Here is a 27,794-nt window from a genome sequence, read left to right as displayed (position 1 = left end):
GGCAACTGTGTATCAGATATTTCCTATGTGCCCAAGGCTGTCCCGTGTGCTTTCGGTGTATCATGCAGCCGTCACCTACTTGTGTGCTGGTGTTCATCCCCTTTTAGATATGGGGAAACCGAGAAGCGGAGAGTATAAGTAACTGGACCAAATCTTATATCTGGTTAATGACAGATCTAGAGTTTCAATCTAAATAGAAAACACCCACCGCCTGTGTTCGTTACTTTTCAGAAGAAAGCCTTGATAGGTTTAAAGCTGTACAATTAAAAGAAAAAGCCACAAAAATGTGAATCACATAGGTAATTTTAACTTTCTTAGTAGCCACATTTTTTTAAAAAGAGAAAAATTTATTTATGATTTTATTTAGCCTTGCATGTCCAAAACTCTTCAACATGGAGTCAATATAAATAATTAGAAAATACTTGACATTGTTTTTTCATACTTAGTCTTTGAAATCTGATAAGTATTTTTTTAAACCTCTCATTTTTTATTAGCCACATTTCAAGAGCTCAACAGTATTTGCATTTAGTGTTTACCATATTGGATGACTCAGGTCTAAAGTCACCAAACTACTCTTAGTTTCTATCCACTAGACCCCTGTCCCCCCCATATACACACAGTGTCCCAATTGGGGCAGTCAAGCTATGCCATTTTTCTTTTAATTTCATTTTTCTTTTTCTTGGGGGGTGGGTGGAGAGGTGTGTAAGGGAAATTTAGCCCAGGGGCAATTTGCCACTGAGCTACATCCCCAGTCCTTTCTATTTTTTATTTTGAGACAGGGTCTCATTAAGTTGCTTAGGGCCTCATTAGGTTGCTGAGGCTTGATCTTGAGCTTTCGATCCTCCTGTCTCAGCCTCCGATTGCTTTAGGATGCCAACCAACTACTAGAAGACCTGAGCCTCTCTCTCAACTCAGCCTTAGGAGTTCAAGGGTTATCAACCGTTCTCCTAAACTTCAGCTATCTTTTGCTCCATAGACAAAAATCTGGATTCCACAGCCCCTCTCTGACTAGGATTTGGATGGGCAGCTGGCTGTGCAGCCAGAGCCATGTGCTCACCCTGAGCCTCTTGCTCCCTCTCGGCCTGGAGCGAGTCCAGCCTGGTGAGTCAGAGCCTGAATTATGAGTAATCCAGAAGGTCCTGGAACAATTGTCTTCCCAGCTAGATTTGAATCGCCTGATTCTCTCTGAGATCAGATCAAGTTGGAGGGGTTGGTTCTGGCTGTTGGCAGGAAGGGCTCCCTGCCCAGATTTCTCATCTGGTCCTTCCTTTCCTTCTTGGCTCCTAGACAGTCCATGCATTTGGCAGAGGGAACTTGAATTTTCTGGAATTGCTTTTGCAGGGAATTTGGTGTAAACTAATCAGCCCCTTCACACATCTTCCTTTCACTCAAGGTTTAGCTCATTGGTTTTGGGTCTCTTGCTTTCCCTCTCACCTGCCCTGCCCCCAATTCTTTTCCTTTAAAAAGCTCTAACCACTAAAACATAACTCAGGAAAATTGAGAGTGGTTTAAATAAAATGAAGAATCAAAAGAAGATTCTGATTATGGTGTGTTGTCAATCTCTCACTTGACTGAGACCAGTCTCTCTACCTGATTCTACTTCCAGGCCCTTCTTCCCGTAATATTGGCAGAGACTTAGCCGCTAGTGCAAAATTTTAAATTCTTACAAAAAAAAGTGATCCAACCCTAGAGGGACTCTAATGTTGAAAACAAAATATAACAATGGAGTTAATTAGCATTGCATGGCTCACAAAACCCCCTCCAGGGGCTCCTTCTCAGATTTAAATCAGGGCCCCCTTGCAAGATGGGACAGCTCCCACAGCGAGACCCTTTCCACCAACTGCTCTCAGCCACCGTTTTTCATCCTTCTTCTTTGGCTCTGGGAGAAGTAACAGCTGAGGCTGCAACAGTGGGCAGCGTTCACCAGCTGCATGCTAATGGTGCCGGCCCTGCCCAGCCCACCTCCCGCTTCCCCCAGCCCTCCTTAACCCTTTAGGCTCACTCCTGGTTCCAGCCTTGGTGGCCTCAGGCAGTTTCCTGGGCAGCCTTTAGGTGAGCCTGGACTTTTCCAGGTAGGAGAGGAAGCGAGGAAGGCCTCTGGCCCAAGTTATCCTCCCTGTTGTCCCTAGGAAGGCCATTTCCTAACAGGCCTGGCCATGGGTGAGGGGCTTCTGAGAGTCCCTGCAGGCTCACACAATCCTCCCTGGTAGACGTTACAGTCTCCATTATAGAAACAAGGAAACAGACTCAGACAGGAAATGATATTTCAAAGGTTGACCCTGTGTGAGGGATCAGCCTGACATTCCAACCTAGATCTGTCTTCTCCAAAGTGCTGTGCGGTTCCTCATCCATCCCAGACCCAAGAGGCAGAGCTGCCCCTGCAACCATTACTACTACTAATACTAGTGTTAATGTAATGATAGGAGTAGAGAATGCTTTGTGACGGATTGTATTTTTTCTAAGATGCATAACTAAATCCATCTTTAAAATCCAACACAGAAGTCCCTGGTCAGAGCTGTTAAGTGTTGGGGTATGGGTCTGCTCTGTGGGTACTGTTCCATCTCATGTACACACCCTGATTTAGATCTGAGGAGCTGCTTGAGGGGACTTTATGAACCATGCTATGATACCACTTTATCTCTCTCTATATATAGATAGATATAGATAGATAGATAGATAGATAGATAGATAGATAGATAGATAGATAGATAGATAGATTGTAAGGGATCCCATGGAAACAACGCCAGACATGGGAAATCACATAAGGGAGTTTATTAAGCAAACAGAGTGTCTCCCTGCAGGGTAAAAGAGAAAATGAGGGGAAAAGAGAAAGGAAAGAGAAAGGGCGCATGCTAGAGAGAGTATGAAAGCCAGGAGGACAGAGAAAGTGAGGAGGACAGACAGAAGGATGGGAAAAGATGGCGGGGTAGCTACAGTAAAGCAATTGAATTCTGCCGGGCTGACGGGGGACCAATATCAGAGAAGGATACTTGCAAATTGACTGATGAACCAATAGCTAGCTAGGATGTTCACAGATTGACAAGTGGTTTGGAGGTGGGCAAAATGGCTGCACCTGATGGGTGGGGGAGCAGCTTTGTACATTACATTCCCCCGTTTCTGTTTTTATAAGAAAATCTTTTGTTCTCCAGTTCTTTCTGAAGCCTTCTCTCTCCTTCCTGCCTAAGACTGGGTCTGGCTTTGCAGGTGAGATGTAAAAAGTCCATTCTCCCAGGGGCAGTCTTCAACTTGCAGACTTCCAGAGGCAGATGGTTTTCATGGACTTCATTTCCTCGATTTGACTGATCCCCCATCTCTACACTAACTGCCTGTCCCCAATTCTGGCTTCATTCACCCCTCTAATTTTAGGAACTCCTTTGCTGTAAGGAAAGGGGGTCGATGACCGCTCTGGCTTCTTCGAGCTGGAAGTGGGCAGTGTGGGGCAAGCAGTTTGGAGTTCCCTTTTTAGAAATCGGGTCAATTGAGGGGTCCAAGGTAGAAGTCCGGTTGGGGAAGAGCAGGTTGTAAAGGCATCTGGAGATGGGTGCTTCTATGAGAGAAGAACAAAAAGACATGAGTACTGAAATGAGTTTGATACAATATAAATGTTGCAGAATCTGAAACATGCCAATGCATATCATAAAGATGACAGAAGTCAATAATTCCTCACCAGGGAGTGGAAGAACTGAGAAGTTGTTCCCATAACAAGGCCTAGCAAAGGCTGGAGAGGACAAGGCCTTTATTTGGGAACTTTAACATTGTCCAGGTTATCAGGAATGTAAACACAACATTTAGTAGAGATCTCTATACTTTTGTTACTAGCAAACATAGATTAAGCCTACCTGTGTCTGTAGGCTTTAAACTGACTAAAACTTCTGACTCTGGCAGTTTATCTTGAAAGTTATCAGGCACATTTGCCTAAGAATCTCTTTTGTAGCTTTTAGTCTTTATTCTCGTGGGCTAACACAAGTGTACATCTTAAATTACATTTAAGTATTATTTCTTTGAAATGCCCAAGAATGGCTATATTTTGGTTTTAACTGTTTTGCTAGGTGTTTAAGATCAAGTTGGTCAAAGTGACCTGTTCCTGTCTGTTAAAGAGTCAGCTGAGTTCCCACAGGGGTCATTCGTACAGAACTTAAGAGCAGCTTCTTAGCTCCATTAGTGCCATTGGTTAGGCAGGGTCTCCTCCATGAGGTTGCTTCCCTTGAAAGCACCAGGGATGTCTCCTTTTTCCCTTGACCCTCCTCTGCAGCAGGTGCACTGAGTGGCTTTTCCTCTAGTGGCCTCATCAATCTCCTTGGTCAGGAGGTTGTATGACCCAGAGTTGCAAAGCTCCTTGGAGAAGTCCTCTTATTCCCTGGGTTCAGGCTGACTTTGAGGGCAAGACCCAAATGTGGACATTTCTTGACCTCTGTATTTAATCTCAATCTCTAAGTTTGATCTTAACCATCAAGCAAGTCAGTCTCACCAGTCATAAAGCAGGAGTACTGGACTTTAACTTCAATATCTATAACTTTAATTATTTACCCCTTTTATCTAATTGGGCTCTACATTATCTGTCCTATAGGTGATGGCTTACTAGGGGGAGCAGCTTTGTACATTACATTGATAGATAGATAGATCTATATCACAAATATAGAATCTCCCATCTGAATACTCTTAGGATGTGACTAACACTTGTCCCATTGAAAGGTCATCTGTTCCCCTCCCCTTGAACCCAAGTGCATTAAAACTGCTCCAAACAACAGAATTCCAAGGTAGTGGTGCTGCTCTATGACTCTTGAGGTTAAATCATGAAGGACGCAGGGGCTTCCCAAGGCCGCATTCATCTCAGTGCTCAGCCCAGGGAAGATCTGCTTCCGTGCTCACTCATGTGCTTTAGGACCTGGCTGCTGGCTGGACAGATCAGCTCCCTGCCACATGAGCTCTCCTTAGGACTGCTCACCACACGGAAGCTGCTTTCCCACAAGAGCTGGGAGGAGGGGAGAGGAAGAGAAGCTGTGGTCTTTTAGTAGCTGAATCTCAGAAGTGCTCCCTCCCACCACCATCCACCAGATCCACACACAAAGGGATGAGGTCACACAAGGCATGAGCATCAGCAGCAAGGTCCCCAGGGGCCATTAGAAGCTGCTGGTACCACAGCTGCCTTCACTGACCCCCTCAACTGGGCTTTGCTATGCCCACTGCACAGGTGCACAGCCTTAGGCGTGGGAGGCTGAACGCCTTCAATGGGGCTATGAGTGGCAAGCAGGTAGTGGAATATATTTCAAAAAATTCTGTTTGCTATGCTTATACAGGCATGTTGGTTCCAGGAACGATTTGGTGCAGAGAGAGAGCGTATTCAAATATTCTAGATTCTTCATGCCTTTTTTAACTTTCCTTTCATTTACTTATAAGATGCTAGGTTTGTCCAGATGATCCTTGACTTAGCATGGGATTGCATCCTGATGAACCCATCACAAATTGAAAGCATTGAAAGTTGACAGGATGTTTATACCCCTAACGTTCTGAACATGCTAGCTCAGCTAGGCAGGACACTACAGAGGGTCTCTGGTTCCTCCTTGTGATCAGGGGGTTGACCTGGAGCTGTGGCTTGCTGCTGCTAGTCAACATTGTGAAAGTATGGTGTGACCTATCTATAGTCCAGGGAAAGATCAAAGTTCAAAGTACAACCTCTACTCAATGTTTATTGCACATCATAAAGTCAAAAAATTCTAAGTGGAACCATCGTGAGTTGGCACGGTCTGTAGAGTCCTACGCCTCAAACCTCTTCTCCTTTTTTCTTGATGTTTTTTGAGTCTGTGACTAATATCTAGAATGTGGGCTCGTCTAGACTCTGGCTGCACTTGGGAATCACTTATGGAGGTATAAAAAGTCCTGTTGTATCAGGTGCTGTGGAGCACACCTGTAATCCTAGTGGCTCGGGAGGTTGAGGCAGGAGGATCACAAGTTCAAAGCCAGCCTCAGCAACTTAATGAAGCCCTAAAGCACCTTAGAGAGATCCTGTCTCTAAATAAAATATAAAAAAGGGCTGGGGACGTGGCTCAGTGGTCAAGTACCCCTGGGTTCAATCCCCAGAAGAAGGAGAAGGAGAGGGAGGGTGAGGAGAGAGGTATTGGGAAGAAGAAGTTCTGTCACCCAGGCCACACCCCAAATGCATCATACCAGAATTTCTGTTAGTGGGATCCAGGGATCCAGGAACTGAGATTTTATTTTTATTTTTTTAAAAATATCTTTAATGATTCTGATGTGCAGCCAATGTGATAGCAGTCACCAAAGAACATCTGCAGAATGCAGGCTCTGATGCAGCAGGTCTGGCTGGAACCTGAGAACCTGCATTTCTAACAAGCCCCCAGTGATGCAGGGCTACTGGTCCATGGAGCACAACTTTGAGGAGCACCATTTTAGGACCATGGTTCTGAAACGTGGCTGGTGTCGAAGTTATAGTGGAAGCTTGAAAAATACTGATGCCTGAGCCACAGTCCTAGAAATTTGTATTCAACTAGTCTGGGTTGAGGCCGTGGCATAAGATAACTCCAACGTGCACCTGAGGTTGTGAGCCAGTGTTCTGGACTCTCCCCCAGGGTTTCTGCTCACTACTGCTCTAACGCCACCCCTCTCAGCCTCCACTTCCTGAACTTCATCCTCTCCCACCTGCTTTCCTCACTGATGCTCTTCCCCATGAAGGCAGCTGGCTTTAATGTGGTTCAAAAATGGCAGGAAAAGTTTCCAGGCTCCTAAGCATCCCTCTCCAAGTGCTGAGAATTCCACCGTTAGCAGTTCATCCCTGTGTTCAGCTTCACTCTCTCCATGGGGTCCTTTTAGGAATATAACATTCCTAAGAATGATAGTACAGTAATGCTCCTATCTGGCCCTCCTGTTTCTTCAATTTTCCAAAATGCAGCCAGAGGCTTCTTTCTCAAATGTAAAATCAAAATTATACCCTTGCTAAAGCCCTTCAGTGGCTCCTATTGCTTAAGACACTCCAGCCCATGCCTTCCCTTCTGCTACTACCCCATCCCATTACTTTTATCCCCCCAGTGCTGGGCATGGAGATGTGCACACATCCCCAGCAGCTCCTGTTACCTTTACACACCACATTTCAGCTGCTGGATTCCCTATTGTCCCTGAACCTGCCCAGCTCCCCTGGCCTTTCTCTGAGACCCTCTTTTGCAAGACTCAGCACAGCTGGACCTTCCTGGAAAGCTTCCTTGACTCTTATCCCCCAACCCAACAGCCCAGAGAACACCCTAGATGGCAGGTCCCTGACCCTATGGGCCTGACACATGGCATCCAAGTGCCTAGCACTGTCCTTACGAAACACTGGGGAAGGAAGGAGGGCAATTGGGTACTTGAATGGACTGGAGTGGGGGAAGTTGTTACTAAAGGAAGAAGAGAGAGCTGGATGGCCACCCTCCTTCAGAGTGCCCAGGTCCTTTCAACCTGTTCTCAAGATGGCAGTTCCTTCTTGGCAAAACATCCCATGGTAGCCAGTGACTCTGGTCTAGGCTTTGGGTTTCTTGAAGGATCACAAGAAAATGCAGCAATGACTCTCGGATGTACTTTCTCACCAAATGCACCTCCTCTGGCTGGTAACTCTCAAAATAACTCAGTCCTAATTCAGAAATAGTGACTCACCTTCATAAAGATCAGAGACGTCTTTTCACAAAACTGAACGTGTGCACACCCTGCTGTGTGGGAAAGGCTATCAAACCCTGGCCTTTGTTGGACTGTCTCTCTAGCAGGCACCTATCCTGTCAAGTTGCAGTTGGAGCCCAAAGGAAGATGAAGCCCACGTTGCCTAAACCAGAACCTACGTCCTCTGCTTACCCCATTCCCTTATCTCTCTTCTATCACCCAACCCCTCCTCTCTACCTCTCTCCTGCTGGCTTCTTTTCAACGCGCCTTGGTGTGACTTGATTAAATTAGAACTTTAGGCTTGTTTACACATGCCAACAAGTCCATCTTTGAAGGTCCTGCCCTGCCCCATCTGGGATAGCTGCCCTTGACCTGTTTTTTTGTTTTGTTTTGTTTTGTTTTGTTTTTAAATATTTTTAGTTGCAAATGGACATATAGTACCTTTATTTCATTTGTTTATTTTTTTAATGTGGTGCTGAGGATCGAACCCAGTGCCACACACATGCCAGACAAGCTCTCTACCACTGAGCTACAACCCCAGCCCTGACCTGGCTTTTTTAATATGTATGTTTGTTTTGCCAAAACCACCCATGATAGACGAGCAGTGTATCCTCACCATGAGGATGCTCAGGCAGTGGGCTGTTCATGATGATCATTGAATGACATTGACTCCCCTCTTTAAAACAAACAAAACAGGCACAGTGAAGCACACCCATAATCCCAGTGGCTCAGGAGGCTGAGGCAGGAAAGTTGCAATTCAAAGTCAGCCTCACTGGAAAAAGTAGATTACTTTCCCTCAAAAATGAATCAGATTGAATCCATACACTCTAAACCAGAGACCTCTTAAACTTGAACATGCAATAAAACACCTTTGAAAATGTCATGAAAGCTGTGTTTCCTTTCCTCAAGAAGATGTTCAGGGACTTCCCTGAGAGAGATTTTTTTTTTTTTTTTTTTTTTTTTAAATACAGAATTTTTGCAGATCTTAGTACAAATTGTGCAGAGGTGTGAATCTTATCATGGAGCACCATGTAATTCTTTGGTGTGTTTTTTGGTTTTTTGTTTTCGTTGTTGGTACTAGGAATTGAACCCAGGAGCATTGAACCACTAAGCCACATCCCCAGCTCTTTTTTATATTTTATTTAGAGACAGGGTCTCGCTGAGTTGCTTAGGGTCTTGCTAAATTGCTGAGGCTGGCTTTGAACTTGCGATCCTCCTGCCTCAGCCTCACGAGCCACTGGAATTACAGGTGTGCGCCACCACACCTGGCTTTCATGGAGCACCACGTAAGATGTACTAGGTGCTCAGTGATGATTTACTAAGATAATTCATGAATTGAGAGACTAGAAAGGGATCTGTCTTGCTGTCACATATCATTGTCATTGGTTAGGTTCCTGGCACACCTCTGAGCTCTTTGGACCACAGTATAGTGGCTGACACACAGTAGGAGTTCCATAAATGTTTATGGAACTGAACCGCTTATCTGGTGGCTGAGTCAGTGAGGCAGATATAAAAAGAAATTGGCCTACTCTGAAAACTCCCTTTGGATTTTAGCCAGAACTGTTTCAGCAAATACTATTAGGATTAAATATACACTTATTCACAGGAAAAAATAAAATGAAAAGCCACTCTCTCTTTTTTTCTCATTCTGTTTTAAAAAACTCTTTCGAAACCATCCCTGCCATCTCTTATCCATCAGCATTACATTAACATGATACGTTGCCGTGCAAATGCTTCCCTTAAACACGTCAAATGGATTAATGCTGGCACTTTATCAGGTACAATTTCTGTTTCCATAAAACATCTTTAGACACATAAAAACTACTTAAATGAGAGGGGGAAATCCTTCCCTTCTCCCATCATCCAGCTGACTCTGGGAAAAGCCGGCGTTTCTTCAGGCTACGGCTTTGTTCCTTCCCACAGGAGCTGTGCTTTGTGCAGGGGCCAGCTTGTCGCTGAGAATCCCTCTCTCCTTAAGTGCTCTAACAGCCTGGGAGCCCGCTGCGCCTCAACTAACTGGGCTTTGCCAGCACAGACCAGGTGGAAGGAGGGGTGGAAGAGATCACAGGATCAGCACAGGAGCTATTCAGGATTAACTCCTTCAAATTGCTTGGAAAAAATCTTCCTGGTTCCTTGGAGGAAAGTGGAGAACAAGGTAGAAGCTAACTTGGGGTCATCCTGATGGACTCTCCGGAAATGTAGGCCAGTAACGCCGACGACGTAAACCATTATCTCCTAGAGTGCTCCCTGCACGCTCTGAGCCTCTGATGCACAAGGAATGTACTAGGTTGGCAGTTCCTGGACCAGAATTACCTGGGAACTTGCTACAAATGCCAATTCTCGGCCACCCCCAGATCCCCTAAATCAGCTATCTGGGTGTTAACAACCCCTTTGGGGCATTTATCCACATTCAAGTTTGAGAATCTCTTTACTAGTGAGCTGGTGAGAACTCCCATCAACTCTCCAAACTCCAGTGTGGTCCCCATCAGCTGAGGATTAAGCTCATTAATTGTTATGACTCTGAAATGTTTTTTAGACGAAGGGAGAAAAATAACATATACTGAGCACCTGTTTTGGACAGATAGTCACAAACATGCTGCATGCCTTATTCCCTTAATCCTCAATTCTTTCAGGTGGACATTAGAATATTATTATAGATTGGACAGTGTCCTCCCTGCCCCCTACCAATTCATATGTTGAAGTCCAAACCCCAAGAACCTTACAACATGACTGTATTTAGAAATGGGGCCTTTAAAGAGACAATTAAGTTAAAATGAGGCCTTTGGGGTGAGCACTAATCTGATCTGACTGGTGTCCTTCCAAGAAGGGGAAATTTGGACACAGAAATACCAGGGATGTGTGTGCACAGATAAAAAGTCTATGTGAGGACACAGGAAGAAGGCAGCCATTCAGGAGTCAAGGACAGAGGGCTCAGGAGAAACCAACTCTGCCAGCACCTTAATCTTGGAGTTCTAGCCCCCAGACTGTGAGAAATAAATGTCTGTTGTTGAAGCCACCTAGTCTGCAATATTTGGTTATGGCAGCCCTTGCAAACTGATGAAACAGGTGGTAAAGTATTTCCCCGGAGAACCCTACTAATACAACCTTTCAAAGACATCCAGACAGTAAGGATAGCTGTGTGTTGTAATGAGCTTTTTTGCTGTTGTGACCAAAAGAACTGACAAGAGCCAGGTGCAGAGGCACACATTGGCAATCCTTGTGGCTCAGGAGGCTGAGGGAGGAGGATCAGGAGTTCAAAGCCAGCCTCAGCAATTTAGTGAGGCCCTAAAGCAATTTAGTGAGACCCTGTCTCTAAATAAAAAATAAAAAGGACTAGAGATGTGGTTCAGTGGTTAAACACCCCTGGGTCCAATCACTAGTACTAAAAAAAGAAAGAAAGAAAGAAAAAACCTGACAAGAATAATAAGAGCAGGGCTGGGGAGATAGCTCAGTTGGTAGATGCTTGCCTTGCAAGCACGAGGCCCTGGGTTCAATCCCCAGCACTGCCAAAAAAAAAAAAAAATAATAATAATAATAAGAGCAATTTTAGAGGAGGAAGAATTTATTTGGGGTTCATAGTTGCAGAGGTCTTGGTCTGAAGACAGCCAGCTCCATTGCTCTGGACCCAAGGTGAGGCAGAATATCATGACAGAGGGCATGGCAGAGGAAAGCAGCTCAGCACATCACACCAGGAAGCAGAGAGAAAGATTGCTGCCCTCACCACAGACAAAATATAAACCCCATGCTACCCACCTCATTCAGCCACAGCCACCTGCCTACATTACCACCCACTTAATAACTATCATGGATGCACACACTAATTAGGTTAAGACTGTCCTAACCCAATCATTTCACCACTTTCCTTGCATTGTCTCACACATGAGCTTTTGGGGGACACCTCATATCTATAGTATAACACCGTACCTAACCCTGACCTAAAACTCACCTTTAGCTATGTTGCAAGCGTGTCTCATTTACCTCTTGTAATAACACTAGCATGGAAGTCCCATTAAAAGCCCCACTATAAGGTGAGGCACTGAGGCTCAGAGAGTGGAGAGATGGCTTGCCCAACTCACCTCCGCTGGTAAGTGGCAAAGGAGGGTTTTGCAGCCAAGCTGGTAGAGCCCAAGCTTTGTGTATTGGTGGCCATTCTCCACAACCTGCCTGCTTCAGCCCCTGAGCTGAGTACCTCAGGTTCATGATTTAAGGTTCACAGCCATTCATGAGCATCCAAGTCACTCTCATTACCCCCTTTTACAAACAAGGAAACAAGCCAAGAGTTAGAGTCAGGAATATAGCTCTGTGGCAGAGTGCTTGCCTAGCATGGTCAGGCTCTGGGGTTCCCCCAACACCTCGAATAAAAGAAACGGAGTCTTGGAAAAGATGAAGGAAATTGACCAAGGCCACACAGCAGGCAAGGTGCACCCTAAGAATTGAACCCAGGGCCTTTGCTTCTACTGAATAAGGGGTATTGTGCTCCCCATGTATGCTACGTTTTCCTAGGGCAGTCTAGGAAAGCCTTGGAGAAAGGATGTCTTTGATGGAAGAAGTTAGCAAGAAGCAGGAGACTGATGAGGAATAATACCAAGTGTCATACACACTCTGCCCACCATTGTGCTAGGGGCTGGGTCCTCACCCTTCACTAGGTTTAGAGGTGATGCCTTAGCCCCTGCAGCCTCTGCAACAGCAGAGAGGAGCAGTTAAAGGAGCTGGGCTGCCAGGCAGATCCCGGCTCCCCAGTCACTAGCTGAAGACATTGGGCCAGTTACAGAACCTCTCTGCATGCCTAGGTTTCCTCATCTGTAAAATGGGGATGATCCTGATCATGGTAGCTCCCGTCTCCTGGGGATGTCATGGGAAGCAGCTGTGCACTGGAGAGTGGTAAAAACTTCCATAAGGATTCCTCCTATTGTTATAAAGCAGACTGAAAAATGCCTCTTGTCACCTACCAGACAAGTTCTCAGAGGTCTTCACTTCAACCTCAGGTTGTTGAAGAGAACTAGTCTAATAACTAAGGATGAGCTCTATGCAAACCTATGTAAGAGCAGTGGTCAGTGAGGCTGGGGATGTGGGGCAGTGGTAGAGCACTTGCCCAGCATGCACGAGGAGGCCTTGGGTTCAGTCCCCAGCACCGTGCCAAAAACAACAACAAAACAGTGTCTCACACCTGTAATCCCAGGAACTCTGGGATTACAAGGTGATCTGGGAGGCCAAGGCAAGAGGATTACAAGTTTGAGGCCAGCCTCAGCAACTTAGTGAGACCCGTCTCAAACTTAGAAGAACTGGGGATATGACTCAGGAGTGGTTCACCCCTGGGATCAATTCCTGGTACAAAAAAAAAAAAAAATCAGCAAGAGAAATGGAAAGAAACTGATTTTATAACCTCAAAGGCGTGTCTACAATTATGGCTTGCCAAACCCAACCATGATGACTAGTGAATAGTGTTATGTCACAATTAAGCCACAGATATTCCCCAGTTTTCCTTGTCATCTTCCTGCCACGCCCCTCTCATATTAACTCAGTCTCATCAATAGTAGTAGTCATTAAAATCAGCATACTATAGAGATGCAGCCACATCAATGTTCATAGGTGCTCAATTCACAATACCCAGATTGTGGAACCAACCTAGATGCCCTTCAATTGATGAATGGATAAAGAAACTGTGGCATATATATACAATGGAATATTACTCTGCCATGAAGAATGATAAAATTATGGTATTTGCAGGCAAATGGATGAAATTGGAGGATATCATGCTAAGTGAGATAAGCCAATCTCAAAAAACTAAAGGACGAATGATCTCGCTGATAAGCGGATGAGGACATATAATGGGGGGTAGGAGGGGTTAGCATTAGGGTTAGGTTTAGGGTTAGGGATAAGGAGGGTGGTAAGAATGGAGGAAGGAAGGACTGAATAGAGGGAAAAGAGGGGTGGGAGGGGTGGGGGGAAGGGAAAAAAATAACAGAATGAATCAAATAACATTTCCCTGTGTAAATTTATGATTTTTAATAAAAAAACAAAGGACAAAAACAAACATAGTAGTAGTCATGATGATGATAATGTATGAATTACAGATTATACGGTGAAACCGTGAGTCAATGGCAACAAAACTCGAGGGCATATTTTGCCAGTGCCGTGCTCGGAGTGGTTTGCAAATGTTATTACAATAAAAGCAGACCTGGTGGAGCAGGGCTGTACTCCCAGTGAAGGCGCAGGGGCAGGATGAGAAATTTCAGAGAAATATTTGGACATGCGGTGAGACCTACGTCCAAGGATATCCATTATTCATTGCAGCGCTGGCAACACCCTCAATGTCCAGCAATATAGGACTGAATAAAATTATGGGACATCTATGCAGTGGAATGAGATGGGTAGAGTCATGCTGATATGGGACTATCTGAGATAAATGATACATAAAAAGGCAAGACACACTTTAAATGGGTGAATTGTGCTGCATGTGAATTATATCTCAATAAAGCTGTTATCTTTTTAAAAGAAAGTCACAGAAATGTGTTGTGGGCTACCATTCGTCATTTTAAAAGTGCATACATAAAAATACAAATGTATATCTATATTGATTAACCAAATGGAAGCACAAGAAACAGGAAACATTTTCCAAGGCGGGAATGAGGTGAGGCGTGAAAGGGACAGTTTCTTTCCACGATAATCCATATGTAAGTTTGAGTTTCTTAAATCATGTCCATGTATTTCCCAATCAGTCAATGAAGATAGTCATTTTGCAAAACCAAAGAAAGGGAAAAGAAGAAATAAATATTTATTGAATGACAACCATGCCAAGCACTGTTCTAAATCATTTGATCCTCGTTTCACACCCAGGAGATACATATTATTATTTTCATTTTACAGAGGGGTAAAGGAGCTCCCCGCCCCCCCACCCCACCTCCATTCTCACAGGCAGGAGGTTCAGCCAATGAAATCTCCTGAAATTCCCCAGCCCCTCCCTGTTTGGATTTCTGAAATTTGAGGCTCCCCAGTGGGATCCAGTGGGAGTTTTCTCCAAGAAAAAGACAGGTCAAAGTATTTAGAAAGTAAAAATATCTCATAAGTAATTCTAAAACCCTCTGCCAAAATCTAACCTGCTGCATCTAAGTCAAGTTTGCCTAAGGAGCTAAGTTGCTGGCCCCCACAGGCTGGGGCTGGCTGTCGGGGCAAAGTCCCCACAGCCCTGAATCATCTCTGGGTCATCCCGAGTCCAGTGGGTGGTAACTGCCGAGCCAGGCCCACAAAGGAAGTTGGCTTGAGAACTTACTGGAGGGCAGTGCAGTTCACTGGTCCTTGCCTGGGTCATAAATGGGTGTTAATTTCAAAGCAGGTGGGAAGGCAGAATAAAGGGTCAGGCATTCCATTGTTCCATGAACTTTGTTACAGGAAAGCCACTAGATTACACTAGATGACATGAAGACTAGCTGTTCACAGGACAATTTGCATTTCCTCTGCTCAGACTGAGTTGCCTAGCTGTTAAGCCTTTAAGAAACTTTTTTCTTGGGGAAAAAAAAAAAAAAAAAAAAGGAATTGCCAGGGGCCAAAGCTGGCAGTGATCCTGAGAACATACAGTTTCTAACTGGGCTATGTTATCAAGTTTGGAAAGAAAAACATGAATTGGGCTGGTCTTAGCCTAATTTCTAGAACTGACATTGCTGTAGGGCCTACTATGTGTAGGGCGCTTTATTTACACATTGTGTCTTTTAACACTCTCCTAAGGAGAGTTAAAAAAAATTGCCTCTTTCCTAAGTAGATTGTCCCTATGTTCTTGGTTGATTCCAGACTGAGGGGACCCTTCCATCAGGAATCCTGAGTCGTTAACTGTTGTCACCGGTGTTTGGGCATCTTCAGGGGAAGGGACCCTCTGACCCTCACCCTTCTGCAGCACTGCTGAGACAAAGCTGAAGTGAACCAGGGATGGCATCAAGGAGAGAAGGAAGGAAGGGAATGCGAACCTAGGAAATGTACCTGAGATGATGCAGTAGGTGTCTCCGTCACATCAGACCCCAGGCAAAGATGACCCTGCTCTAGTGCCTTCTGTTGGCTCTTTTGTTCCCATCTATGTATTCATAAGTACTTGCTAAGGGCTGGGATGTAGCTCAGTGGCAAAGCGTCTACCTTGCATTTGCAAAGCCCTGGGTTCAACCCCCAGTTCCAAAAAAGACAAAAAAAAAAAAAAAAAAAAAAAAAAGAACCCCACCAAAAGTACTCGTTAAGCATCTGTTTAGTGCCAAGCATTGAAAACATAGTGGGGTACACCTGTAATCCCAGCAGTTCGGTAGGGTAAGACAGGAGGATCACTTCAAAGTCCGCCTCAGCAACTTAGCAAGACTGTAAGCAGCTAAGCAAGACCCTGTCTGTAAATAAAAAAAAAAAAAAATAGGGTGGGGGGTGGATGTGACTATGTGGTTAGGTCCCTGGGTTCAATCCCAGTACCAAAAATAAATAAATAAATACAACCTTATAAGACAGTATGTCTTTGCCCTCCTGGAACTTGTGTTCTGGTGAGGAAACAAATGAATAAAGACCTATATAAAATAATCTGTGATAATAATTGGTGGTTATGCAGAAAATAAAATAAGGTGATATGGTGGGAATCCCTGAAAGTCTTTACCAGCCAGTCATTTTAAATAATAACCTTCAAAATGTTTCTACACATGCACATATAATTATACCCGTTTTGTAGATGAGGAAATTGAGGCCGGCAAAGCAGGATTTGTACTCAAGTTTCTCTCTGGACCCCCAGATTTTCTTACTCTCAATCTGCTCCCTGGATTGTCATCTGAAGTATGCATTTGGACCCCTCCAGCTTTGTGGAATCCCACAGGCTGGATTAGCCTATGGTGTCTGGTTTTCTTAGGCACAGTGGCACCTGGCTTCTTTTTTTGGCTTTTTTTTTTGGTACTGGGGATTGAACCCAGGGGTGCTTAACCACTGAGCTACATCCCCAGCCCTTTTTAAAATAACTTTTTTATTCAGAGACAAGGTCTCACTAAGGCACATGGCTTCTTGAAGGAAACACCTGCTGGGATCTTGCCGTTCAAGAATGGAAAGGCCTATGGGGCTGAAGGCATCAGAGACTTACAGCAAGGTTGCTTAGCCCAGAGCCTTACACACAATCCACGTCCAGTAAACATGGTGATTTCATGTGTTCCCTGCTCCATTTCACCCCTGGCCCCAATGCCCTGCTTCTGCTAATAACAGATTGTGCTTTCTTGACAACAGACAGACTCGTCGTAGGAACTCCCAGTGATGTCCACCAGCAGGAACTCAACCCCACCTGACCTGTCAGGTTCTCTTTCACAGAAATCTGAAGTGTGAATGGAGGCCTCCCACATTTCTCTTTTTTTTTTTCGGGGGGTTGGGGGGGTGCGGTGCTGGAGATCGAACCCAGGGCCTTGTGCTTACAAGGCAAGCACTCTACCAACTGAGCTATCTCCTCAGCCCCGCGTCCTCCCACATTTCTAAGTGGCTGGAATTGTGAGAAGTCTGGAAACTCCTGCGATACTTCTCCTTCCTTGGCCTTGCTGACTCGGGAATTTTCTTTGAGCTCCACGAGGCACCCCCTCTTTTACAGTTTAAGCAAGCCGAAGGGTGTTTCTGTTACTTGCAACCAAAAGCGTACTGAATAATATATAAAGCTATAGTCCAGTGGACAAGCAAGTAGACAAAGAAATCAATATATAATTACAAGATGTGATAAAGTGCCATGACACAAAAGAGCGAGGAGCTTGGAAAGACTAACAATGGAGACCAATTTTAGATTGGGTGGCCAGGAAGAAAAGGGTCTTTGGGGAGATTATATTCAAATGGAAACCTTAAAGATAAGGAATTGGCCATTTGAAGAATGGTAGAAAGGCTACTTTAGAGAGCAAGGCGTGTGAAAATGCCTTCAAGCAGAGGAAAACCCAGCACATTCCAGAGACTGAAAGGAAATTCATGGGGCTAGAGCGTGTCAAGAGAGATTTATTCTCTGAGTCCAGTGCAGTTTTTCTTGGTTAGATGGTGAATGTCTGCAGCTTTTTTTCTCCCTTGCAAAAGGGAAAAATACATCTTAGCTTTCAGCAGTACCATGGTATGTGTGTGTGTGTGCGTGTGTGTGTATCTTGCACCATTACATGGACTCCTATTTGGAAAAGGGCAAATTTTTTCTCCATATCACATGAGTTTAACACCTGCCTACAGGAACTTCTGCAGGACTAAGAACCTGATTTCTTTGGGATTAACTTGGATAAGTAAGATAAGAAAAACATGTGTCCTGGCCTCTGGTAGATCCTTATGTCGTGTGGGTGCTGGAAGAAGGGAGTGGGCAGAGGCAGGACCTGGAGAGAAGCCTCTGGAATCTGCACTCTTCCGCCCTCTGCAGTAAATAGGGATGTGTGTTAGTTATCCATTGGTGCATGGCAAATCGCCACGCACGTAGCAGCTTCAAACAACATGCAGTCCTTAGCCATATAAAGTAATAATCCTAGGTCCTGGGATTATCGGATGGATATATTTTTGTGAGGCCATTTTTCAACTGAACTTCCTATCCCATTCCCTGAACTAGTCCCAAGCATCAAATTATCAGCAGACAGGTGTTTCTGTGCCATCCTTTCTCATGGCTTCCTCTGGGATGCTGAAGGTGCTTTGTTCCTCTCTCTGCCATGAAAAAGAAATTTAAAGTTCTATTTGATAAGCAGATGCGAGCTCCGTGCTCACCGATGCAACCACCTAATCCTGTTGCAAATTCTAAGGACGAGTCACTTCAGGTTCCAAAGTGCTCTCCCTCGGGAGGACCGCCTGAGCCTGTTACCAACTGTGAACGGGGGAGCAAATGCTTACATAGGCCATGCAAGGTCTTCACCAGGTTCCTAGATACCACAGAGAGATGTGGGGCAGCCTCTGAGGGTTCTTTTCAAAATGCAAAACCAGAATTAGTTACAGATCTCTCCTTTTTCCCGTCCCCCTTTTAGATACTTTTTTATCTAAAATATTTATTGTGGTTTAATTTAAAAGTTTGTTTGGGGTTGGACTTAGTGCACCCACCTGTAATCTCAGCAGCTTGGGAGGTTGAGGCAGGAGGATCAAAAGTTCAAAGCCAACCTGAGCAACTTAGTGAGGCCCTAAGCAACTCGGCAAGATCCTATTTCAAAATAAGACATTAAAAAAAAGTGCTGGGATGTGGCTCAGTGGTTAAGCATCCCTGGGTTCAATCCCTAGTACCCGCCCCCCCCCCCCCCCCCCAAAATTCATTTTGTGTGTTTGTTTTTGGTGCAGGGGATTAAACTTAGAAACTCTCTACCACTGAGTTGCATCCCTACCCCTACCCCTTTATTTAATTTTTTGAGACATTCTCACTAAGTTGTCCAGGCCAGCTTCGAATTTGCAATCCTCTTGCCTCAGCCTTCAGAGTAGCTGGAATTACAGGTGTGTTCCACCACATCCAGATTAAAAATTACTCTTAGGAATAAAAAAGACCTTCCAATGTGGAAACTAAATAAGTCACCCTGAAAGTAAAACAGAATACCAGAGAAATGGAAAAGGGTGTTGGGGGAGGCTGTTTGCATTTGAACAGTGCCTGCCATATGCACAAATGGAAATATCACACTACTCATCTATACAATTGGTATATGTTAGTAATATGTTTTTAAATAAAAAGAATCTTATAAGACCTAAAATAGAAATGGTGCCTACAGATTACTTTTCAACTCATTTGACAATATGTGTTTTTTAAGTGCTCTTAAAATGTGATGTTCTCTAGTTAAATCTTGGATCTGATTATCTTTATCTATCACTTGGAAAGTTTCTGTAGAATACTAAGAATAATGAAAAATGAGTCCATGCTGATTAATCACCGTATTCTACAAAAAGCAACAAGTCCTTTGTAAAAACCAATCATTGCAAGGAATTCTGGAAAGGATGGGCCATTACCTGCAATGAGGTAATGAGGGCAGAGAGGTCTATAGAAAGAATGGTCCCTCTCAGCTGCAACTGCCTGTTAATTCAGCTGACACGATATCATTTTCAGTGCTCGAGACGCATTTATTTTTATGACAGACTTTAAAATATGATTTGAGAAACATCATGTAAAAAGAATGTACATAATGTGTATGCACAGCCTAAGATTAATAAGAAAATGAACAGAAAGCATTTTTTAAAAGAATGTAGCAGTAAGCGCAGAAAAGCTTAATATCACTTGGGTATGAAATATTTGACATTCTGTTGTGGAAATGCCAACACACAAATTATCCTTGTTCATTTTTTATTGCTGTTGCTTTCTATTTCCCCCATAGAATGCTGTACAAACATTTTATCAGCAATGGTAGAGGAAAGAAAACCCATTGTTAACCACATCCGATAAAGTAATTTGGTTGCCGATATAACAGTCTTTGCAGTTGTTTTGTTATGTTGTTTGCAGATCCAACAAGGGGTAAGAATAACATGCCGAGGGTGGTTATAAAGAAGCAAGTAGAAGTTAAAAAGCAATTATGCCAGAATGTTTTCACCTCCATGGTTTCTCCCGTTTGAAACCCATTATGAAAATATTGAAGCAACACAGTCCACTGAGAATCTGGGACTTTAACACAATCCATGAGGCATTGTGATTGATGGGTCTGGAGCAGGTGAGAGGCAGGGAAGACAGGGACAGGCTTTGCTCCAAATGTGAACCAGATCCAGATGTCCCTCTGCCTAAAGCCCCAGGTGGTGTGGGGAAGGAGTTGGGACAGACTGGAGACAGATCGCCTGGGCTGGAGACCTGCCTTTCTGTTCACTTGTTGCCAGTGGAAATGGGAGAGTTCTCATGCTTCCTTGTGCCTCGGTTTCCTCATCTGTAACAAGAGGAGGATAACAATATGATGAAGTGAGATTACATCCATAAAACCACTAGAAGAGAACCGGGCCCTTGTGAGTCTGAGTTTGCTGGATTCCTACTGAGATAGACTCCTTGCTGTGGCCTGCCCAGCCCTGCTACCTCCCTCACTTCATTTCCTCCACTCTCCCTGCTCACCTGCTCTCCAACAGCCCTGTCTGGCCTTCTGCACCTCACACTCACCTACCCAGTCTCTCCCCACTCCCTCAACCTGCAATGCTTCTCCACAGCCAACTCCTCCTCACCCAGCTCGACCAAAACCTCTCCCTCCACCCAGGCACTTGGCATCCATCGCCTTTCCCTCATTGCATTTATCACTATTTGAAATGATTACTTATTTGTGTCCTTAAAGATGTGCTTCCTCTGGAAGGGTGGGTGATCAACTTGTCCCAATTTTGCTTTCCCAGTTTTATCGCTGTAAGGGCCACATCCCAGGATTCACATCAGCCCCACCCTGCTCAGATACACACCCTGAGTTCAAGGTCTTGCTCTCATTCACCTCTGTCCGGTGTCTCGACAGTGTTTAGCACACAGTCATCCCACAGTACATGCTTGCGGAATAAATGCACGAAGAACTAAGCAACCCATGGAAACAGACTTAGCAGAGGAGTCCCACTATAAAGCTACAGTCGTCCCCTTTCGTGAGAGAGAGACATGGAGATCTTGCTTTCATCTGCAACACAGAACAACAAGGCCAAATTAGCCCTGCTGGTGTTTAACCCCTAAGACTGGCAGCCTGCTTGCTGACATGCTCACTGATGTTTTTATTCCTGTCTCCATAGCTACCGAGACGCCTCAGAGGCCAGCAGCTGTTTTGCATCCCAGGATCAACACTCAAAAGCATCTGGATACCCTGGATGATCAAGGGCAGGTGGAAGTTTTGAAAGCCAACGAGGCCACACATGTCATTTCCTCATGGACTGAACGCCTGGAGCCAGCTTGTCACACAATCAAACTTAGCTTGTCGGGGCTCTGAGCTCTCATTTGGCCTGCGAGCTGTAGACATAGAAAGGACTTATGAAGAATAATTCTAAACAAGAAGAAAAAAGGTCGGAAGGATCTGTTGTGAAGAGAAGAAAACAAAGGCTATCAGGTATTTTGAATGAAATGGAGGGATGGGTGGGATACAAAGGTTGATTTTTCTTTCCCTAGGATAGTAAAGAAGTCCTACCATCTGACTTTCTGATTAACAGTAATGTGCACATAGAGATGCAAAGGCATCTGGAATTCATCCTACCCATAAGGAAACTGTGTATTAGGATGACCTGATAATTACAGTCTTAGGTTAGTGGCTTTTGTGCACTGGTGAAAGCTATACTTAATTTTCCCCATTTATAAAGTGGGAATGGTCATTTCTGCTCAAACTTACTCATGAAGATGTCACATTATTATGTGATAATCAGTCCGATCCTATGGGTTGAATGAAGGAAACTGCTCCCTCTCAGGGGACGTGTTAAGTGGGTCAGGTCATTCCACTTGAGTGAATAAATCAATTTCAGTTGACAGGTTGGTTTTCCGGTTGCTCCCAAAGTTTTTGCAACAGGGAGAATTTACTTTCTCTGAATCCACACAGACAGCCCAAACTCAGAACTATTTGAGGTCTTCTAAGGAAACAGACTAAGGAGTCACAGTTATAATTTAGCATTGGATATCACTGTGAAGCTTCACATTATACATAAGATTCATCCTTGAAGCTCTCAGGGTAGAATACTTTAGGATCTAGCCTTTTTAAATAAGAGAGGTAGGGGCATAGAACAGTGCTCTGTGGGATGGAGACCCCTCCCTCCAGTTGGGATCACAAACCACAGTCTGGTTTCTCTTTCACGTTCCTGGGTGCTGACTTCTCCTTACAAACCAAACCTGGGGCTTTGGATGACTCTCCTTGTCCTCCTGGTGGCCTAGACTTTCCCTAACCTCCCAGAACCCATTCCTGAAACCCTTTACAGCCCAGTTCAAATGCTGCCTCCTCCATGACACATCCCCAGGCCTCTTCTTCCAAGGAGCATCTCCATCCCTCTAACCCCAGCCCTAACCTTAACACTAACCCACTTGGTCTCTTCTCACATTATAGCAATTCATAGCTCCCCTTTCCTTCTACACAGCAAACTTCCTGAAGCCAGATCCTGTGCATTATTAATTACCTAGAGCCCAGAACAGTGCAGTGAGCACCACAGGGTCTCCATAATTATTCATTAAGTTGAATCCAAGTGAGAGAGTCTCTGAAATCCACAAGCATCCTCTGAGAGTGAGCATGAGTCAGAAGAACGCAGAGTACTTCAGCAGTCAGGGGCAGCAATGGTTGGCCAACATTGGTCTTCAGATGAGCGTGCTGTGGTTTATGTCAAAACAATTCTGCACCTGTGACCACATTGTGCATGTTTGGATTTTGAGGTGTCATTTATCTGGAGGTAGAAAATTTTAACTGACCCGTGTCCCTTTCAGGAATCCAACTTTGTACCAAAGCCATTCATAAAAGAAGCTGGTGCCTTGAGTCCTGGATGTGCGTAGGAACAGGGCCTACATAGGTTCTATTTCAGTGTCAGGGAAAAGGGGACCAGGGATGCATGTAAATCAAGAGCCACAGGGATTTGTTTGATCGCGAGAAATCACACAGAGGAAAAACCTCCCATCTCCATGGAAAAATTTACACCCTGCCCCAGCCAGCTGTGCGAGTGGAGGAGAGATGGGGAAATTTGTAATAATTTGCAAGTTTGCCCAGAGGATGAGTTGTGTCATTTTTCCTGCAACAATCTGTGCTGCTGGCTGACAGCATGGAATTTCCTCCTGGATTGAGTTGGCAACTGCTCACAAAAATAGCCAATTAAGCTATGCAAAGCCAAAAAACAGTGGCTTGCTGGAATCTGCTAGAGAAAGATGAGGCTGTAGGGTGGACAAGTTTCAACATTAGGGCCGTCCTGCACTCTGATCTCTCAGTGTTCAGTTTATTCTCTCTGATTTCATCCAGCCCCCCTGCTTCACCAGTAGCTGGCCTGGCCTCTTGACAGGAGTCCTTGGTCAGTCCTCTGCTGGACACGGGATGCAGCTCTTCCCTCCCCACCCCCACGGCATTTTCCCTTGCAAGCACCTGGGAGACAGATGGTGCAGAAGCCTGGAAAATGCTTCCTGGGTCCAAGCTAAAGGGGTGTAGGTTTCAGATTGTTGGGAGGGGTTCTGTCTCTGGTGCCACAGGCTGCTGAAACCAGGAAAGTTAGGTCTCCCCAGTGGACCCCTGATTGTACAGTGGTTCAATAATAAAGCTGAAAGAGAATTCCTCCAAGCACTGCCAAGCCTGCTGGTTCTTAATATTTCAAGCAGCTTTTTCCTCTGACTCAGTGCCTGTAGGAGAAGCCAAGAACCCCAAAGCCTGCCTGATGGAGAGTGGAGGAAATGACTGCCTGTTGTCGTGTCTCTTATTCTCTAGCCCAGGCCCACTTTGACACACAGGTGCTTTCTCTAGTTTGACTCTCGAAGGGGGTTGCGAGATAAAATACAGAATGCCCAGTTAAATGCATGATTCAGATAAACAATGAATTTTTTCTTTTTTGTATTTCCACAAGGTTCTCCTATTTCCCTGGAGTTTACCTATACAGATGGTCCTTGGCGTGTAATGAGGTTACATCCTGATAAACCCATAATAAATGTAAAATATCATAAGTAAACAGTGCATTTAATACATTTAGGCTACTGAACATTGTAGCTTAGCCAAACAGTACTTGCCGAATACCAGTCATTTACAGTGGTGATTGTGTGGTTGACTGGAGCCAGGGTTTGTGGCTGCTGCCCAGCATCAAAAGAAAATATCAAACCCTGTATCATGAGTCCAGAGAAAGATAAAAATTCAAAGTACAGTTTCTACAAATATGTTTCTCTTTCATACTATCATGAAGTAGACAAGTCATAAATTGAACCACTGTAAGTCGAGTCATTGTAAGTTGAGGACCATCTGTACTAAGGGATTATTTGATGTTCATCTAAAATGTAAACTGATCTGGGTCCTGTATTTTAATTTGTTGAATCTAGCAGCCCTAGTCAGGTGAACCCTGAGCCTTTTCATTACTCCTGATTGTCAGTCATCTGCTAATCTATCTCGATGGCAGTTTACATGACATGGTATAAAGTTTATATTGCCATAAAGATGCTATGTAACCAAGCACCCCAAAATGCAGTGACCTAAAAAAACAATAATCACTTCTTTTTTTCAGTGGGGAAGGTACTGGGGGTTGAACCCAGGGGTGCTTAACCACTGAGCCACATCTCCAGCCCTTTTTGTATTTTTACAGACAGGGTCTTGCTAAGTTGCTTAGGGCCTCGCTAAGTTGCCGAGACTAGCTTTGACCTTGAAATTCTCCCACCTCAGTCTCCCAAGCTGCTCAGGTTACAAGCATGTACCACTGCACCTGGCTCAATAGCTACTTCTTACTGTGGATTTGCGGGTTAAGTGGAAGCCAACTGATACAAGCTGATTCAATTGAGGTATCTCTGCTCCATGTGTCTCTCTTCCTCTTCCTGAGACCTGTGGTCTAGCCTAGACAGGTTCTTGTCACAGTGACGGCAAAGGTGCAAAAGAGGAAGGACCCCCCCCCCCCGCCCCCACAAGCAAAAAGGACTTTTCAAGCTTTTGGTGATATCGTACATGCTAACATTCCATGAGCGAAAGTCAGTCACATGACCAAACGCAAAATCAGGACATAGGACTAAGAACAGGCTGCATTTTAGGAGGGTAAAGAACTGGACCAAACAATCCCTCATACTGGGAAAAGGCATTGTTGAAAGCCAAGTGAACCTAGGGTCTCACTTCACTTTGCCACCTGCCAGATAGGACACCTTACAAACAATCCACAGACTCTGAGTCTGTTTCCTCGTCCATGAAATAGGGATGTGGTGAAGGTCAAAGTGATTCAATGGAGTGGTCACTATGCGGTGGCTATCATTATGGTCAAGAACAGTTGTAATTTGGTGAGGGCCTGGTACAACCCTGGCTTCCACTTTCCCTAAGCCCTAAATGCCTGTTCTGTTCCCAAGTTTCCGTGAAGAATGTGGCCAGCAGGACACCCTGAGGACGGTGCTGTACAGTGGGCATGGCACAGTGCTATTGGTCTGGGTCAGTGGTTGCTACCCTTCAGCTCTGAATGCTTCCTCCCGTCATGGTAGGCACCTGGACCACCTCGCCCCTGCCTTGAACTGTACCCTAACTGCTAAAAATCTTGACCAAATGTCTAAGGCTTTCACCCACTTCTGAATCTGTGCTCTTTCCTTCTGCACATCTGTTTACAGGACCTAAAGTCTTCTTTCTAAGAGTTCCAGCTCTGGGTTCTACTCTAGGTTTTTCTGGTGATCAGTTGGGACCTTGAAGAAATAACTTAAATGTAGTAAGTGTAGTAAGCTTCTGGGATGGTTGTTCTAAAGATTGAATAAATCTGTGAATAGTCCTGTTTAGATGAGGGCCTGTTACATTATGTGGGATCCATAAATGTTGGCAGGAGGTTGTGTGAATTTTGTTATTTTCATTATCATTATTATTATGTCCTGTTCTTGTTTCATGGTTGTAATATCTTAGCTTTTCTCTCTGAAGACTTAGTTCCTTTTCTAAGTTTTTTTTTTAATTAATTTATTTATTTTTTATTGTAAACAAATGGGATACATGTTGTTTCTCTGTTTGTACATGGCGTAAAGGCATACCATTTGTATAATCATAAATTTACATAGGGTAATGTTGTTTGATTCATTCTGTTATTTTTTCCCTTCCCCCCACCCCTCCCACCCCTCTTTTCCCTCTATACAGTCCTTCCTTCCTCCATTCTTGCCCCCCTCCCTAACCCTAACTCTAACCCTAACACTAACCCCTCCCTCCCCCCGTTATGTGTCCTCATCCACTTATTAGTGATATCATTCGACCTTTGGTTTTTTGAGATTGGCTTATCTCACTTAGCATGATATTCTCCAATTTCATCCATTTGCCTGCAAATGCCATAATTTTATCATTCATTATGGCTGAGTAATATTCCATTGTATATATATATACCACAGTTTCTTTATCCATTCATCAATTGAAGGACATCTAGGTTGGTTCCACAATCTGGCTATTGTGCATTGAGCAGCTATGAACATTGATGTGGCTGTATCTCTATAGTATGCTGATTTTAAGTCCTTTGGGTATAGGCCAAGGAGTGGTATAGCTGGGTCAAATGGTGGTTCCATTCCAAGTTTTCTAAGGAATCTCCACACTGCTTTCCAGAGTGGCTGCACTAATTTGCAGCCCCACCAGCAATGTATGAGTGTACCTTTTTCCCCACAACCTCGCCAACACCTGTTGTTTCTTGTATTCTTGATAATCACCATTCTAATTGGGGTGAGATGGAATCTTAGGGTGGTTTTGATTTCTCTTATTACTAGAGATGTTGAACATTTTTCCATATGTTTGTTGATTGCTTGTAGATCTTCTTCTGTGAAGTGTCCATTCATTTCTTTAGCCCATTTGTTGATTGGATTATTTGCATTCTTGGTGTAGAGTTTTTTGAGTTCTTTATAGATTCTGGAGATTTGTGCTCTATTTGAAGTATGATTGGCAAAGATTTTCTCCCACTCTGTAGGCTCTTTCTTCGCATTGATGATAGTTTCCTTTGCTGAGAGAAAGCTTTTTAGTTTGAATCTATCCCAGTTATTGATTCTTGCTTTTATTTCTTGTGCTATGGGAGTCCTGTTGAGGAAGTCTGGTCCTAAGCCGACGTGTTGAAGATGTGGACCTACTTATTCTTCTATAATTTGCAGGGTTTCTGGTCTGATTCCGAGGTCCTTGATCCATTTTGAGTTTAGTTTCGTGCATGGTGAGAGATATGGGTTTAATCTCATTCTATTGCGTATGGATTTCCAATTCTCCCAGCACCATTTGTTGAAGAGGCTATCTTTTCTCCATTGCATATTTTTGGCCACTTTGTCTAGCATGAGAAAATTGTATTTATTTGGGTTTGTATCCGTGTCCTCTATTCTGTACCATTGATCTACCTTTCTATTTTGATACCAATACCATGCCGTTTTTGTTACTATTGCTTTGTAGTAGAGTTGAAGATCTGGTATTGCAATACCCCCTGTTTCACTCTTCCTGCTAAGGATTGCTTTAGCTATTCTGGGTTTCTTATTCTTCCAGATGAATTTCATAATTGCTTGCTCTATTTCTGTAAGGTACGTCATTGAGATTTTAATTGGAATTGCATTGAATCTGTATAGCACTTTTGGTAGTACGGCCATTTTGACAATATTAATTCTTCCTATCCAAGAACATGGGAGATCTTTCCATCTTCTA

The 27,794-nt window shown here is 44.2% G+C and overlaps 1 long non-coding RNA gene across 1 annotated transcript in view; it reads left to right on the top strand.

Moving 5' to 3' along the window:
* Positions 1-27,794, top strand: part of LOC306646013 — a 110,199-nt gene that overhangs the window by 11,165 nt on the left and 71,240 nt on the right. Inside the window, exon 2 of the long non-coding RNA XR_013759791.1 lies at positions 21,277-21,587. This is a non-coding gene — a long non-coding RNA (uncharacterized lncRNA). The remainder of the gene's footprint in view (positions 1-21,276; positions 21,588-27,794) is intronic.

The sequence above is a fragment of the Sciurus vulgaris genome (genome assembly GCF_902686455.1).
Source record: "Sciurus vulgaris genome assembly, chromosome: 16".
Classification (NCBI taxonomy): Eukaryota; Metazoa; Chordata; class Mammalia; order Rodentia; family Sciuridae; genus Sciurus; species Sciurus vulgaris.
Note: the sequence above shows the minus strand (reverse complement) of the source record. Positions and strands in the feature narration are given on the sequence as shown.